Below are 5434 nucleotides of genomic sequence, written 5' to 3' on the forward strand. Positions count from 1 at the left end.
TAAAAAACACATTGGACTTTGTGGTGCCAAAAAAAAATCAGTATTAGGCAAGTATGAACAGTGTCTGGGTGCTCACAGCCAATATATGCTCCTAAAGTATTCATACGCTACTTTCCTTCAGGGCTAGGGAGATTATTATCGCTTGTAATCTGTTTTTGAATGCATCCCCTCAGTACATTTCTTTTATCTACCTTTTATGTGATACTCAAACGAGGCAGATTTTAGAAAAATAATGTCTTCACCTCTGTAGGTATATGACCTGAAACTTCCCATCTGTCATAAAATCCTAGCTACTCATTTGCATATTATCATCATAGCCTCTTTCATCTTCCTATGTTTACTAGTAAGCTAAGTTTTATATCAAACAGTTTTACAAATGCAGTGCTATCTTCTAAGAACTTAAAAATATACGCATAACATACACAATACAGTTTCTAATACCAGCCTACTCTGAAAATCAGTCTTTTTTTTTTTTTTTTTAAAGATTTTATTTATTTATTCATAAGACACAGGCAGAGGGAGAAGCAGGCTCCATGCAGGGAGCCCGATGTGGGACTCGATCCCGGACTCCAGGATCACGCCCTGGGCCGAAGGCAGGTGCCAAACCACTGAGCCACCCAGGGATTCCTGAAAATCAGTCTTTATTTCCCAATTTCTCCACCAAAATTCCTCTCATTCAGCACTCAGCGTTCAGTGAGTTTCTACTTGCAGTGCCTACCTCAGTCTCCCTTCATCTATTCTTCCCTCTTCTCCCTTTGAGATCTGCTGGTTATAAAAAACTCCATTTAATCTCAATTTTGTATCTTTCCAGTTTTTCATATCAGCAAATGGATAGAATAATATTCCTAGGGCTCTTAGGAGAAATAATTGGGTAAAATTTCATTGTGCTTTGAAGTTGCTGTATCTCTAGTTGCTGATATTGCAGTGGAGAAATCAAGCTGCTTGTTTCAGGGTTGCTGAAAATTTTGAACGATACAGTTTTGTGAACGTTGCGTGTTAGGCAGGACTTTTGCACTTTAAAACAGTTATATATTTTTTTACTATCAAGGTCTTGCACAAGGGTTTAAAGTCTTGCAAAACCTTGGTAATTCCCCCTTCAAACTATAAAACACGTTAAGATGTGTCACGCTGGGACTGTGCCATACTTTTACTGAAAGTTTAATCATAAGGCTGCATACCACAACCACCCAAGAAGCAGCAGCAATAAACACCCTGTCATGTCTTATTCTTATAATAATGTTTCTATTAATTTGAAAAGTAATATGTTTTGAAAAGGGAAGCAGAAGTTAAAAACCAAATGAAAAACACAGATGCTCTTTGATGTTCTAATCTAATTTGAAAGATATTTTTTGTTTAATAAATTGTTTAAAAAAAAAAGCAGCAGGACTTCAGGATCAAATCAGACAGAAGCTAGGTATAAATCCTGGATTTTCCACTTACAAACTCTTTTGAACCAGGGCAAATTATTTTCTCTCTCTGAAACTCGTTTCCTCATACAGAATTTAGCAATCACTATATTGAGGTTGTTTGGTTGTTGAAGATATGATGAGCTGTGTAAATGCCCTCAGCAACTACCTGTCACAATGACTGGTTAGGTATTCAATAAATATCTTTTTGGGGACGCCTGGACGGCTCAGTGGTTGAACAGCTGCCTTTGGCTCAGGTCATGATGCCGGGGTCCTGGGATCGAGTCCTGCATCAGGCTCCCCAAAGGGAGCCTGCTTTTCCCTCTGCCTGTCTCTGCCTCTCTCAGTGTGTCTCTCATGAATAAATAAAATCTTTAAAAAATAAAAACATGGGCAGCCCGGGTGGCTCAGCGGTTTAGCACCACCTTCAGTTCAGGGCGTGATCCTGGAGACCCAGGATCAAGTCCCACATCAGGTTCCCTGCATGGAGCCTGGTTCTCCCTCTGCCTGTGTCTCTGCCTCTCTCTCTCTCTCTCTCTCTCTCTCTCTCATAAACAAATATCTTTTAAAAATAAATAAAAAATAAAAACACAAATATATTAAACAGAAAGTCACCTTTTCTTCACATGTGCTGGGGTCTTCATTGAGCTCTTCCTTCAGATGGAAAATGGGAAATAAAAACGGTGGGGAAGTGGGTGATGAATGTCCTTTCCTATAGGGTGATTTGAAGACAGTAAAATTTTCTGATGCCAGAGAACTCTGTATAGCCTTTGCAAATCACACCCTTGCCAGCTCTGTTTTGGGCCGTCTTGATTGTCTCCGTGGTTGAGAGCCAGCTGTGGTTTAAGAGCGACACATAAGTCAGGCCCAAGCCCTTCTCTCTCATTCTTCGTGCCTAACAGATCCCCCTTTCAGTTTTATAAATAAAGTCCATCCATCATCTTTATGACGTTTCCAAACTTCATTTGTATTTCAGTCACAGGTCTCAAACTGAATGAAATCATAATTGTGCTAGAGAAGCGAAACTGGATTGCTTGAGGTGCCTCACTCTAGAATCCACATGGGGAAAGCCTGGCTTATAATCAGGGCATCCTCCAGTGTCAGGCTCAGGTACATGAGCCAGGCATGCTGGACTCTTTCTCTCAAGTCTTGTCTGTCCTCACCTGTTCCTCAAGTTCCCATTCATTTTGCAAATAGAAGAAAGGATATTTTTAAATGGCCTAAAGGACGGGATTTGGAGGGAGAATTAGCAGCTATGTAAATAAGCAGGCATCCTCTTGCGGATAGCACCTTACAGGCACACGTTGGCCGGGGGCTGGCCCCCCGGGGGCATGCACACTGCGGTGGACCTTGCAGAAGCAGAGCAGAGAGATAGGAGTGCGTACTTAAACCGGACACTAGCTTAGGTCATGAACCTGGGGTCCTGGGATCGAGTCCCACATCAGGCTCCCTGCCCAGCCAAGAGCCTGCTTCTCCCTATCTGCCACTTCCCCTGCTTGTGCACACTCTCTCTTTCTCTCTGTCAAATAAATGGATAAAATCTTTTAAAAATTCTTTTTAAAATAAAACGGTAGTGTAAAGTGACAAACATTTAGGGGAGTACCAAAAACACATCTCTACTTCCCTGTTTACAGTAACATCTCCTGTGTTAACCCCAATTTAGGCATAATTTTTGTTTTTTTTTTTCTTAAAATACTAATTTTAAATGATTTTATTATTTAGAAAATATTTGTTGCTTCATTTAAAACTAGTGAAACATATTTGAATACAGGATGTATTTATCAGTTAATAGAGAATTGGTTTCAACCTTTCATTATTGTTTTTCTACAAGTAGTTTTTTTTTTTTTTTTTTTTTAATTTTTATTTATTTATGATAGTCACAGAGAGAGAGAGAGAGAGAGAGAGGCAGAGACACAGGCAGAGGGAGAAGCAGGCTCCATGCACCGGGAGCCCGACGTGGGATTCGATCCCGGGTCTCCAGGATCGCGCCCTGGGCCAAAGTCTACAAGTAGTTTTGATGAGTGAATAACAAGAATGAAAAGGTGCACATTTCAAAAATCTGTATTGGTACAAGTTAGATTTGGGGGGACTTTTCATGTTGAAGCAGGCTGTCTGAAAGACTGTCCTGGTTTCTCATTGTGATTAATGATACAGGCTTTAAAAAAAATATTTTAAAAATTCAATTTGCCAATATATAGTACAACACCCAGTGCTCATCTCATCAAGTGCCCTCATTAGTGCCTGTCACCCAGTACAGTTTTGATTTTCATGCCATTTTGAGAACATTGGAATTCCAGGTTGCTTTTATACTTATGAATTTTCTCTAATTATGAAAATAACTTAAAAAATAAGTAGTTTGAGAGAAGATGAGGACCAGTGGTGTGCTAGAGTCAACTCATATCAACCAATGAAACCCAGTTTTTCAGTTTCAAGAATTTTTGAGCCAATTGATGAGTACAGCCATCATTAAAAATTATACAGACTTTAAATGATATTTAGAAAGGCAAGGAAGACTAAAATTTATCATTTTCTAATTATACTACTGCATTTTGCCATTATCTATGCACTAGAGGCTCTTTGTGCCTTGTATCTATTTCCATGATAGATATACTATGTATGGTGGCTACTCTGCATGTCTTCCTAAGTCCACATTCAGGTTATATTTGAAATCAGCCTTGGTGACAGTGTTGACACCCTGCAAATCTGATAAACTCTATAAATCAAAGCTTGATTTTTTTTTTTTTTGTCTTGTTAGCTGTCATTTTAGACTTAAAAAGTAAGGGAGATTTTTTGGGGGGGGATGAGAAAATGTTAATAATTACCAGCTGACATTTTTTAAACCATCTGACATTTTAACATTAAGTAGCTGTTAATGCATACACAAAAGAGAATATTCAGTTTAGCAAAAAAAAAAGTCACAGATTGACAATTACATTTCTACATACAGCATCTTCATACATTTTCATTATTTCACTTTTGTCTTACTCATTAACTTAAGTGAAAACTTCAACCAATATTCACATTGGAACTATTTTTCATCTATTATAACCAGAAGTTGGTTGCAATACAAGGATTTGGCAAAAATAGAAGTATTCTGTAAGAATCAGTTGGCTATATGGAATGGACAAGAATGTTGTATTATCATTTATAGATTATATGCTGCACATCCTTTATACTAGTTAAATTTGTAGTAAACCTCATGATGCTTACTACTTTCCCCCCCAAGAGCTGGGTTTTTAAGCATTTCCCAGTACACCACTTGCAACCATGGAAGTGGGCAGGTTGTATTATAAATGTAGGTGAGAAAAAAAATGTAGGTGAGTCAGTATTCATAAACTAACAGGATTATTTAAGGATTCAAGAAAACAGTAATGGAAACAACCTGGTTCTAGCCCACAAAAGTTAATGTGGTGAGCCTGTTAAAATTTAGTTTTTCTTTCTTATTCTTTTTTTACGCATGTTAAATGCATGAAGTTCTTGTGATGGAAATTATCATTCAAAGCTGAAGCCTGAGGTGTACCTGGTTGGCTCAGTGGTTAAGCATCTGCCTTTGGCTCAAGTCATGATTCTGGGGTCTTGGGATCGAGTTCCTCATCAGGCTCCCCGAAGGGAGCCTGCTTCTCCCTCTGCCTTTCTGTGTGTTTCTCATGAATAAATAAATAAAATCTTAAAAAAAAAAAAAAAAAAAAAAAAAAGCTGAAGCCTGAGCTTCAGCTAATAGCTGCCATGAAGCAAAGTAAGCAAAAGGGCTCTGATACCGTCTTTCAGAAGTAGGATATCTATAAATCAGGCTTTGGGGGTGATGCTTCTAGTTTGGTTATATAGTATGTGATATAATCTTAGGGTGATGGCAGGGTCCTCCAGCTTACTGGAAAGGGTAGGTTAGGGAACTCAACAGCTCTTGGACATGCCCTTGGAGATACTCACATAGTAAAGACAGTGTTTTGGATTGCAGGTGAATATTTATGATAGTACAGACTTGATTATTTGGAGAATGAATGGGAGACTGATAATGACATATGATTTAA

At 38.5% G+C, this 5434-nt stretch overlaps 1 protein-coding gene across 11 annotated transcripts in view; it reads left to right on the top strand.

The window, feature by feature from the left end:
• The window catches only part of NCOA2 (nuclear receptor coactivator 2), a 294246-nt gene that overhangs the window by 185287 nt on the left and 103525 nt on the right, over positions 1-5434 (top strand). The gene's annotated exons all lie outside the window — the stretch shown is intronic.

This window comes from Canis aureus, chromosome 28 (assembly GCF_053574225.1).
Source record: "Canis aureus isolate CA01 chromosome 28, VMU_Caureus_v.1.0, whole genome shotgun sequence".
In the NCBI taxonomy this organism is placed as follows: Eukaryota; Metazoa; Chordata; class Mammalia; order Carnivora; family Canidae; genus Canis; species Canis aureus.